The sequence below is a fragment of the Hordeum vulgare genome, chromosome 2H, assembly GCF_904849725.1.
Source record: "Hordeum vulgare subsp. vulgare chromosome 2H, MorexV3_pseudomolecules_assembly, whole genome shotgun sequence".
Classification (NCBI taxonomy): Eukaryota; Viridiplantae; Streptophyta; class Magnoliopsida; order Poales; family Poaceae; genus Hordeum; species Hordeum vulgare.
In genome coordinates, this window is record NC_058519.1 from 533010572 (window position 1) to 533023934 (window position 13363).

Genomic DNA, 13363 nt, shown 5'->3' on the forward strand with positions numbered 1-13363 from the left:
TTCCTTGTTATACCACCATATTAAATGCTATTTAATTTAATGCACATATATACTTGGTAAAAGGTGGAAGGCTTGGCCTTTCTAGCCTGGTGTTTTGTTCCACCTTTGCCACCTTAGTTTCGGTTACCGGTGTTATGTTCCATAATTGAGCACTCCTAACACGATCGGGGTTGTTATGGGGACCCCCTTGATAATTTGTTTTAGATTAAAGCTGGTCTAGCAAGGCCCAACATTGGTACTACATTTGCCCAACATAATAATCTTGTTAATACTGAAAGCATAGGGCGTCATGAACCCGAGGAGTAATTTTACTTAATACAGGGAGGTCCAGTGCTGATGGTGCTGGTCCAAAACAGAGCATTGTGCGGGGCCAACCCAGGGGAACTTGGGAGATTTCTATCAGGCCACCGTACGCGTCGCTCATCCGTCGTGTCCTGAGAACGAGATACGCGGTTCCTATCGGGATCGTCGACACGCCGGGCGGCCTTGCTGGATTAGTTTTACCTTTGACGAGATATCTTGTGCATCGGGATTCCGGTGATGCTTTGGGTAATCTCAGAGTTGAGGTTTTCCACTAAGGAGTCCGACGAGATCGCAAGCTTCATGATCGAGGATTTCTATGCGGCCTGTGGTAATTTGTGATGGATTAGTTGGAGCACCCCTGCAGGATTAAATCTTTTCGGAAAGCCGTGCCCGCGGTTATGTGGCAACGTGGAAACTTTGTTTAACACTGGTTCTAGACAACTTGAAGATAACTTAATTAAAACTTGCCAACTGAGTGCGTAACCGTGACTATCTCTTTCGGGAGTTCCTTCTCCGATCGAGGACATGGTGGGGTTATGTTTGACGTAGGTAGGTGTTCAGGATCATTCATTTGATCATCAGTAGTCACGTCCGCTATGCGTAGATCTTCCCCTCTTATTTCTTGTACTCGTAAGTTTAGCCACTAAATAAATGCTTAGTCGCTGCTACAACCTCACCACTTAACCTTATCTCATCCATTAAGCTTTGCTAGTCTTGATACCTTTGGAAATGAGATTGCTGAGTCCCCTGTGGCTCACAGATTACTACAACACCAGTTGCAGGTACAGGTAAAGGTTACCTGACGCGAGCGCGTTGATTTTTCATTTGGAGATGCTTCTTCTTCTTCTTCTTCATCGATCTAGGATGGGTTCGTGGCCGGCAACCTGGGATAGCAAGGATGGATGTCGTTATTCTTTTCTCGTTTGTTTTTGTTCGCAGTCGGACCCTGCTCTTCTTCATGATGATTATGTATTGTACTGACGTGACTCTGATGTAGCTTGTGGCGAGTGTAAGCCAATTATTTATATCTCTTCGATATCCATTCTTGCGAAACGACGAGATGCGCTTCTATCCCTGACGAGGCCCTCGTGCCAAATTGAGGATAGGATCGCATCTTGGGCGTGACAGAACTGCTCTTGTTCGTCCTGCACATACTCTCCCGAATCCACGTACTCGCTCTCCGATCCCGGTGCTACCCAACATAAAAATAGCATCCAATGAACAACAACACCACATGATGAAAAAAAGACATGATGCATGAGATGAGAATGTAGCATGCATCTCTATTCTAGTCACTTGCATATGCATGAGAAGAAAAGACAAACTTCTGGACAGAACTTCTCTCTAAGCTATCTTGACATGCACGAAGATGACATGAACAGGTGCATCATGAGAAAACGATGCAAAAACATATAAAGGATGTAGGGAACGGAGCTACGGATCAACCGGAAACTACGAAACAAGATACAGAGATCTACAGATCAAATCCACCACAAGCACACTCCAATGGCATGCTTCTGGTATTCCCAGGTTGCCACATGATCAAACAAACAAGTATAGATGGGGTGGTGCAAAGGAACTCACCACACTATCAACTATGCACTCACAAGCAACAAATCAACAAAATTATGCATTCTGTCATAAACAGCAACATAGAAGTTTGAGAGCAACATACAAGGCACCTATAGCCACCCAAATGTGCCAACCAAGATATGTGGCAAAAGATATTCAAAAGCTATACCAGCATGAGCAAAAAGATAATACAAAGGAGTTACACACATAAAGATCTACAGCTGCTAACTTGGACAAAATATCAGTTTTCAGGGACTTAGTGAAATTCTCAGATTCTCACTAGCTGTTTATGCTCTGAAGAATTTTGACAGCACCCAAAACAATATCTACAGGAAGTGAAATGGAATGAAAATTTACAGAGAGCTAGACAAAAACAAAAGCTCCAACTTTCTAGTTGATTGTAAGGGCTGATTTGTTGGAAATATGCCCTAGAGGCAATAATAAATTAGTTATTATTATATTTCTTTGTTCATGATAACCGTTTATTATCCATGCTATAATTGTATTGATTGGAAACACAGTGCATGTGTGGATACATAGACAAAACACTGTCCCTAGTAAGCCTCTAGTTGACTAGCTCGTTGATCAAAGATGGTCAAGGTTTCCTGACCATAGGCAAGTGTTGTCACTTGATAACGGGATCACATCATTAGGAGAATCATGTGATGGACTAGACCCAAACTAATAGACGTAGCATGTTGATCGTGTCATTTTGTTGCTACTGTTTTCTGCGTGTCAAGTATTTGTTCCTATGACCATGAGATCATATAACTCACTGACACCGGAGGAATGCTTTATGTGTATCAAACGTCGCAACGTAACTGGGTGACTATAAAGATGCTCTACAGGTATCTCCGAAGGTGTTCTTTGAGTTAGTATGGATCAAGACTGGGATTTGTCACTCCGTATGACGGAGAAGTATCTCGGGGCCCACTCGGTAATACAACATCACACACAAGCCTTGCAAGCAATGTGACTTAGTGTAAGTTGCAGGATCTTGTATTACGGAACGAGTAAAGAGACTTGCCAGTAAACGAGATTGAAATAGGTATGCGGATACTGACGATCGAATCTCAGACAAGTAACATACCGAAGGACAAAGGGAATGACATACGGGATTATATGAATCCTTGGCACTGAGGTTCAAACGATAAGATCTTCGTAGAATATGTAGGATCCAATATGGGCATCCAGGTCCCGCTATTGGATATTGACCGAGGAGTCTCTTGGGTCATGTCTACATAGTTCTCGAACCCGCAGGGTCTGCACACTTAAGGTTCGACGTTGTTTTATGCGTATTTGAGTTATATGGTTGGTTACCGAATGTTGTTCGGAGTCCCGGAAGAGATCACGGACGTCACGAGGGTTTCTGGAATGGTCCGGAAACGAAGACTGATATATAGGATGACCTCATTTGGTTACCGGAAGGTTTTTGTGCATTACCGGAAAAGCTTCGGGCTCATCGGTAGTGTACTGGGAGTGCCGGGAGGGGTGCCGGGGACCATCAGGAGGGGTGTCACGCCCCAAGGGGTCTCATTGGCTATGGGAAGAGATAAACCAGCCCCTAGAGGGCTGGAATAAGTTCCCACTAAGGCCCATAAGGTTTGAGAAGGAAAAAACACAAGGTGGAAAGAGTTTCCAAGTGGGAAGGTGGAATCCTACTCCAAGTAGGATTGGAGTAGGACTCCTCCACCTCCAATTTCGGCCAAACCTTTAGGTGTTGAGGCTGCCTCCTCCCCTCCCTACCTGCTATATATAGTGGGTTTTTAGGGCTGATTTGAGACAACTTTTGCCACGGCAGCCCGACCACATACCTCCACGGTTTTACCTCTAGATCGCGTTTCTGCGGAGCTCGGGCGGAGCCCTGCTGAGATTAGATCACCACCAACCTCCGGAGCACCATCACGCTGCCGTAGAACTCATCTACCTCTCCGTCTCTCTTGCTGGATCAAGAAGGCCGAGATCATCGTCGAGTTGTACGTGTGCTGAACGCGGAGGTGCCGTCCGTTCGGCACTAGATCGGAGCGGATCGTGGGACGGATCGCGGGACGGTTCGCGGGGCGGATCGAGGGACGTGAGGACGTTCCACTACATCAACCGTGTTCACTAACGCTTCTGCTGTGCGATCTACAAGGGTACGTAGATCGGAAATCCCCTCTCGTAGATGGACATCACCATGATAGGTCTTCGTGCGCGTAGGAAAATTTTTGTTTCCCATGCGACGTTCCCCAACAGTGGCATCATGAGCTAGGTTCATGCGTAGATGTAATCTCGAGTAGAACACAAAAGTTTTTGTGGGCGGTGATGTGCGTCTTGCTGCCCTCCTTCGTATTTTCTTGATTCCGTGGTATTGTTGGATCGAAGCGGCTCGGACCGACATTACTCGTACGCTTACGAGAGACTGGTTTCATCGCTACGAGTAACTCCGTTGCTCAAAGATGACTGGCAGGTGTCGGTTTCTCCAACTTTAGTTGAATCGGATTTGACCGAGGAGGTCCTTGGATGAGGTTAAATAGCAATTCATATATCTCCGTTGTGGTGTTTGCGTAAGTAAGATGCGATCCTACTAGATACCCATGGTCACCACGTAAAAACATGCAACAACAATTAGAGGACGTCTAACTTGTTTTTGCAGGGTATGCTTGTGATGTGATATCGCCAACGATGTGATGTGATATATTGGATGTATGAGATGATCATGTTGTAGTAGGTAATATCGACTTGCACGTCGATGGTACGGCAGCTGGCAAGAGCCATAGGGTTGTCTTTAAACTAACGTTTGTGCTTGCAGATGCGTTTACTATATTGCTAGGACGTAGCTTTAGTAGTAATAGCATGAGTAGCACGACAACCCCGATGGCGACACGTTGATGGAGATCATGATGATGGAGATCATGGTGTGACGCCGGTGACAAGAAGATCGTGCCGGTGCTTTGGTGATGGAGATCAAGAAGCACATGATGATGGCCATATCATGTCACTTATGAATTGCATGTGATGTTAATCCTTTATGCACCTTATCTTCCTTAGAGCGACGGTAGCATTATGAGGTGATCTCTCACTAAAATTTCAAGACGAAATTGTGTTCTCCCCGACTGTGCACCGTTGCGACAGTTCTTCGTTTCGAGACACCACGTGAGGATCGGGTGTGATAGACTCAACATTCACATACAACGGGTGCAAAACAGTTGCACACGCGGAACACTCGGGTTAAGCTTGACGAGCCTAGCATGTGCAGACATGGCCTCGGAATACATGAGACCGAAAGGTCAAGCATGAATCGTATAGTTGATATGATTAGCATAGAGATGCTTACCATTGAAACTATTCTCGACTCGTGTGATGATCGGACTTGAGATAGTGGATTTGGATCATGTACCACTGAAATGACTAGAGAGATGTACTTTTTGAGTGGGAGTTCTTAAGTAATATGATTAATTGAACTAATTGTCATGAACATAGTCTAATGGTCTTTGCGAATGACAATGTAGCTTGCGCTATAGCTCTACTGTTTTTATATGTTCCTAGAGAAAAATTTAGTTGAAAGTTGATAGTAGCAAACTTTGCAGACTGAGTCTGTAAAACCGAGGATTGTCCTCATTGCTGCGCAGAAGGCTTATGTCCTTAATGCACCACTCGGTATGCTACACCTCGAGCGTCGTCTGTAGATGTTGTGAACATCCGACACGTTTCTGATGACTACACGATAGTTCAGTACAAAATACTTAATGGCTTAGAAGCAAGGCGCCGGAGACGTTTTGAAACGTCACGGAACATAAGAGATGTTCTAAAGAGATGAAATTGTGATTTCATGCTTGTGCCCTTATTAAGAGGTATGAGACCTCCGACAAGATTCTTTGTCCACGAAGTAAAGGAGAAAAGCTCAATCTTTGAGCGTGTACTCAGATTATCTGAGTACGACAATCGCTTGAATCAAGTGGGAGTTGATCTTCCAGATAAGATAGTGATGGTTCTCCAAAGTCACTGTCACCAAGCTGTGAGAGCTTCGTGATGAACTATAACATATCAAGGATAGATACAATGATCCTTGAGCGATTCGCGATGTTTGACACTGCAAAAGTAGAAATCAAGAAGGAGCATCAATAGTTGATGGTTAGTAAAACCACTAAGTTTCAAGAAAGGCAAGGGCTAGAAGGGATACTTCATGAAACGGCAAAGCAGTTGCTGCACTGATGAAGAGACCCCAGATTAAACCCAAGCCCGGGACTAAGTGCTTCTGTTATGAGGGGAACGGTCACTGAGGCGGAGCAACTCTACATACTTGGTAGATAAGAAGGCTGGCAAAAGTCGAAACAAGTATATTTGATATACATGATGTTGATGTGTACTTTACTAGTACTCCTAGTAGCACGAGGGTATTGGATACCGGTTCGGTTGCTAAGTGATTAATAACACGAAATGAAAGCTATGGCATAAACAGAGACTAGCTAAAAGCGAGGTGACGATACGTGTTGGAAGTGTTTCCAAGGTTGATATGATCAAACGTCGCACGCTCCCTCTACCATCGGGATTGGTGTTAAACCTAAATAATTATTATTTGGTGCTTGCGTTAAGCATGAACATGATTGGATCGTGTTTATTGCAATACGATTATTCATTTAAAGAGAATAATGGTTACTCTATTTGCTTGAATAATCACCTTCAATGGTTTACTGAATCTCGATCGTAGTGTTACACATGTTCATGATATTGGTGCCAAAAGATACGAGGTAATGATGATAGTACCACTTACTTGTGGCACTGCCGCTTGAGTCATGTTGGTATAAATTGCATGAAGAGGCTCCATGCTGATGGATCTTTATACTCACTTGATTTTGAATCACTAGTGACATGCAAATCATACCACATGAGCAAGGCCTTGTTTTCATTGAGATGAAACAAGATAGTAACTTGTTGGAAGTGATACATTTTGATGTGTGCAGTCCAATGGGTGCTGAGGCACGCAGTGGATATCATTATGTTCTTACTTCAATGACGATTTGAGTAGACACAAGAGTATTTACTTAATGAATCACAAGTCTGAAATATTGAAAAGTTCAATTCTGTTTGGAGTGAAGTTCGTCGTAACAAGAGGATAAATTGTCTACGATATGATCATAGAAATGAATATCTAAGTTACGAGCTTTGGTACGCAGTTAAGACAATGTGGAAATTGTTTTGCAGTTCATGCCACCTGGAACATCATAGTGTGATGATGTGTCTGAGCGTCATAGCCACGCACTATTTGGTATGGTGCATGCTATGATGTCTCTTATCGAATTACCACTATCATTTATGGGTTATGCATTAGAGACAACCGCATTCACTTTAAATAGGGCACCGCGTATTTCCGTTGAGATGACACAGTATAGACTGAGGTTTAGATAAATCTAAACTGTCGTTTCTTGAAAGTTTGGGGCTTCGACACTTATGTGAAAAAGTTTCAGTCTGATAAGTTCGAACCCAAAGCAGATAAATGCATCTTCATAGGATATCCAAAACAGTTGGGTACATCTCCTATGTCAGATCCGAAAGCAAATTGTTTGTTTCTAGAAACGGATCCTTTCTCGAGGAAAGGTTTCTCTCGAAAGAATTGAGTGGGAGGGTGGTAGAACTTGATGAGGTTATTGAACCATCACTTCAACCAGTGTGTAGCAGGGCGCAGGAAGTTGTTCCTGTGGCGCCTACACCAATTGAAGTGAAAGCTGATGATGGTGATCATCGAGCATCGGATCAAGTTACTACAAGCCTCGTAGGTTGACAAGGTCACGTACTACTGCAGAGTGGTACGGTAACCTTGTCTTGGAGGTCATGTTGTTGAGCAACAGTGAACCTACGAGTTATGGAGAAAGCAATGGTGGGCCCGGATTCCGACAAATGGCTGGAAGCCATGAAATCCGAGAGAGGATCCATGTATGAAAACAAAGTGTAGACTTTGGAAGAACTACTTGATGGTCATAGGACTATTGAGTAAAGATGGATCTTTAAAAGGAAGACAGACGATGGTGGTGATAAGTCACTATTAAGAAAAGCTCGACTTGTTGCAAAGATGTTTCCGACAAGATCAAACAGTTGACTATGATGAGACTTTCTCACTTGTAGCGATGCTAAAAGTCTGTTAGAATTATGTTAGTAGTTGATGCATTATTTATGAAATATGGCACATAGGATGTCAAAACATTGTTTCCTCGACGGTTTCCTTGAGCAAACATTGTATGTGATACAACCAGGAGATTTTGTCGATCCTAAAGATACTAGCAAGTATGCAAGCTCCAGTGATCCTTCAATGGAATGGTGCAAGAATCTCGGAGTTGGAATATACACTTTGATGAGATGATCAAAGATTTTGGGTTTGTACAAGGTTTATGAGAAACTTGTATTTCCAAAGAAGTGAGTGGGAGCACTATAGAATTTCTGATAAGTATATGTGGTTGACATATTGTGGATCAGAAGTAATGTAGAATTTATGTAAAGCATACAAGGTTGTTTGAAAGGAGTACCTGGATTGCACTACTTGAACGTTGAGCATCAAAGATCTATGGAGATAGATCGAAAGCGCTTGATAGAAGTTTCAACAAGATGCATGCCTTGACAAGTTTTTGAAGGAGTTCAAAATAGATCAGCAAAGAAGGAGTTCTTTGTTGCGTTGTAAGGTGTGAATTTGAGTAAGACTCAACACCCTACCCCGGCAGAATAAAGAGAATAGACGAAGGTCGTCTTCTATGCCTTGGCCATAGAATCTGAAGTATGCCATGCTGGGTACCGCACCTGATGTGTGCCTTGACTCAAAGTCTGTTGAGAGGTACAGAGAGTGATCCATGATTGAATCACTAGCAGCGGTCAAAATTTATCTTTAGTAACTGATGGACTAAGGAATTTCTCTAGATTATGGAGGTGGTTAAAAATTTCGTCGTAAAGGGTTACGTCGATGCAAGCTTTGACACTAATCCGAATAACTATGAGTAGTGAAACGGTTTCGTATAGTAGAGTAGATATTTGGAGTATTTCCGAATAGCACATAGTAGCAGCATCTATAAGATGACATAAAGATTTGTAAAGAACACACGGATCTGAAAGTTTCAGAACCGTTGTCTAAAACCTCTCTCACGAGCAAGACGTGATCAGACCCCATAACTATATGGTTGTTGGATTCGTTGGAATCACATGGTGATGTGAACTAGATTATTGACTCTAGTGCAAGTGGGAGACTGTTGGAAATATGCCCTAGAGGCAATAATAAATTAGTTATTATTATATTTCTTTGTTCATGATAATCGTTTATTATCCATGCTATAATTGTATTGATTGGAAACACAGTGCATGTGTGGATACATAGACAAAACACTGTCCCTAGTAAGCCTCTAGTTGACTAGCTCGTTGATCAAAGATGGTCAAGGTTTCCAGACCATAGGCAAGTGTTGTCACTTGATAACGGGATCACATCATTAGGAGAATCATGTGATGGACTAGACCCAAACTAATAGACGTAGCATGTTGATCGTGTCATTTTGTTGCTACTGTTTTCTGCGTGTCAAGTATTTGTTCCTATGACCATGAGATCATATAACTCACTGACACCGGAGGAATGCTTTATGTGTATCAAACGTCGCAACGTAACTGGGTGACTATAAAGATGCTCTACAGGTATCTCCGAAGGTGTTCGTTGAGTTAGTATGGATCAAGACTGGGATTTGTCACTCCGTATGACGGAGAGGTATCTCGGGGCCCACTCGGTAATACAACATCACACACAAGCCTTGCAAGCAATGTGACTTAGTGTAAGTTGCGGGATCTTGTATTACGGAACGAGTAAAGAGACTTGCCGGTAAACGAGATTGAAATAGGTATGCGGATACTGACGATCGAATCTCAGACAAGTAACATACCGAAGGACAAAGGGAATGACATACGGGATTATATGAATCCTTGGCACTGAGGTTCAAACGATAAGATCTTCGTAGAATATGTAGGATCCAATATGGGCATCCAGGTCCCGCTATTGGATATTGACCGAGGAGTCTCTTGGGTCATGTCTACATAGTTCTCGAACCCGCAGGGTCTGCACACTTAAGGTTCGACGTTGTTTTATGCGTATTTGAGTTATATGGTTGGTTACCGAATGTTGTTCGGAGTCCCGGATGAGATCACGGACGTCATGAGGGTTTCCGGAATGGTCCGGAAACGAAGACTGATATATAGGATGACCTCATTTGGTTACCGGAAGGTTTTTGTGCATTACCGGAAAAGTTTCGGGCTCATCGGTAGTGTACTGGGAGTGCCGGGAGGGGTGCCGGGGACCATCAGGAGGGGTGTCACGCCCCAAGGGGTCTCATTGGATATGGGAAGAGATAAACCAGCCCCTAGTGGGCTGGAATAAGTTCCCACTAAGGCCCATAAGGTTTGAGAAGGAAAAAACACAAGGTGGAAAGAGTTTCCAAGTGGGAAGGTGGAATCCTACTCCAAGTAGGATTGGAGTAGGACTCCTCCACCTCCAATTTCGGCCAAACCTTTAGGTTTTGAGGCTGCCTGCTCCCCTCCCTCCCTCCTATATATAGTGGGGTTTTAGGGCTGATTTGAGACAACTTTTGCCACAGCAGCCCGACCACATACCTCCACGGTTTTACCTCTAGATCGTGTTTCTGCGGAGCTCGGGCGGAGCCCTGCTGAGATTAGATCACCACCAACCTCCGGAGCGCCGTGACGCTGCCGGAGAACTCATCCACCTCTCCGTCTCTCTTGCTGGATCAAGAAGGCCGAGATCATCGTCGAGTTGTACGTGTGCTGAACGCGGAGGTGCCGTCCGTTCGGCACTAGATCGGAGCGGATCGTGGGACGGATCGCGGGACGGTTCGTGGGACGGTTCGTGGGGCAGATCGAGGGACGTGAGGACGTTCCACTACATCAACCGTGTGCACTAACGCTTCTGCTGTGCGATCTACAAGGGTACGTAGATCGGAAATCCCCTCTCGTAGATGGACATCACCATGATAGGTCTTCGTGCGCGTAGGAAAATTTTTGTTTTCCATGCGACATTCCCCAACATGATTCCCAACACATGAACTTTTGCAACCACAACTACAAGGGAAGAGAATATGAGCAGTTTCTCAGACTTAGTGAAAATCACAGATTTTCACTAAGGTGATAATTTCAGCCACATGCCTACTTTGACAAACCACAACTTGCACATATAAACTCCTAAGCATAAAACAAAACCACCATGTTGTAGAGGGGTTCACCCTCTAGTGCCACATCAAGGAATCACCCTCTTAGGCTCATCACATCACATGGAACCAAGCCCTAAACATAGAACAAAACAGAAAAATGGCATTCCCAAAAGTGTTCCAAAGTGGAATCTGATTCAACCAATGGATTCCTGGGATGATTCTACCCCAAAAACATATATAATACCTAGGTACTTGCATAGAACAAATGGGCACGAAGTTGAAAGGAAAAGCTACATGTAATCCCATAGTCTCAATAGTGCCATATCAGTGTTGCACACTAGTTCATCACCTACACATGCACTTGCACACACTCACCACTCCAATGGTGCACATGAGGGGTAAACCTCATGTTCATGTGCCTTAGCACCACCACACACTCACATACATCAAGCATACATAAACTAGCACCTACACATGCTATTCTAAAACACACTTACTTACTTACACTCACATCAACTACCACTAGCACACACACACATGCTTGCAACACAAGAGCTCACTAAGGCAATACCATGCCTTGGGCATGTGGGTGTCACACACACAAGCACCACATGGATACATACACACTCACATACACATGGGTGCTTGCTCACTCACAAGCACACCTCTCATGCACATGCACTAGTGCACATATGCACAAGCACACACACACACACATGGTGACATACATCTACACAAACACTTGGGTGCTTGCACCACACAAGCCCACATACACATGGAAGCTTGCACACACACATACATCAACACACTCACATATAAATTGCACCATGATACGTCTCCAACGTATCTATAATTTTTTATGGTTTCATGCTATTATCTTGTCAAACTTTGGATGTTTTGTATGCCTTTTATATCTTTTTTGGGACTAACTTATTAACTCAGTGCCAAGTGCCAGTTCCTGTTTTTTCCGTGTTTTTGACCCTTTTTAGAGGAGGATTTTAAACGGAGTCCAAACGGAAAGAAACTTCCAAAAAGATTTTTTCTGAAACAGAAGAAGATCGGGAAACTTGAGAACCAAGGCAGGGGGTCACCAGGGACCCCACAAGCCCCCTAGCAGCAGCCAGGGGGGCCGTGCCTCCTAGGCTTGTGGGCTCCCTGGGCCATCTCTGCCCTAGGTCTTTCGCCTATATATTCCCAAAAATTCCAGAAAAAATCAGGAGATCATCAAAAGTACTTTTCCGCCGCCGCAAGATTCTGTCTCCGCAAGATCCCATCTGGGGCACGTTCTGGTGCCCTGCCGGAGGGGGGATTCAGATACAAAGGGCTTCTTCATCAACACCATGACCTCTCCGATGATGTGTGAGTAGTTCACCATAGACCTACGGGTCCATAGTTAGTAGCTAGATGGCTTCTTCTCTCTCTTGGATCTTCAATACAAAGTTCTCCATGATCTTCATGGAGATCTATCCAATGTAATCTTCTTTTGCGGTGTGTTTGTCGAGATCCGATGAATTGTGGATTTATGATCAGATTATCTATGAATCTTATTTGAGTTTATTCTGATCTCTTTTATGCATGATTTCATATCCTTGTAATTCTCTTCGAGTTGTGGGTTTCGTTTGGCCAGCTTGATCTATGATTCTTGCAATGGGAGAAGTGCTTGGTTTTGGGTTCATACCGTGCGGTGACCTCACCCAGTGACAAAAGGGGTAGCGAGGCACGCATCGCGTTGTTGCCATCAAGGGTAAAAAGATGGGGTTTTCCTCATTGGTTTGAGATTATCTCTCTACATCATGTCATCTTGCTTAAGGCGTTACTCTGTTCGTCATGAACTCAATACAATAGATGCATGCTGGATAGCGGTCGATGTGTGGAGTAATAGTAGTAGATGCAGAAAGTACCGGTCTACTTGTCTCGGACGTGATGCCTATATGTATGATCGTTGCCTTAGATATTGTCATGACTTTGCGCGGTTCTATCAATTGCTCGACAGTCACTAGTGGGGACGGGGCCTTTAGCCCCGGCCCGTAAGGGGCTTTAGTCCCGGTTCACCAACCGGGACTAAAGGGGCGGGACTAAAGGCCTAACCTTTAGTCCCGGCCCTGTTACAATCCGGGACTAAAGGTGCTCCACGTGGGCGCCTCGTAGAGCCCCAGGGGCAGGCCCTTTAGTCCCGGTTCGTTACACGGACCGGGACTAAAGATTTTCAGATTTTGCTGTTTTTTGGGTTTTTTTAATGAAATTATTTTTGGGTTTTAGGGTTTTAGGGTTTAGGTGTTCGGGAGATTAACGTGATGCCTCGTTTGGTGTTCGGGAATTAGTTT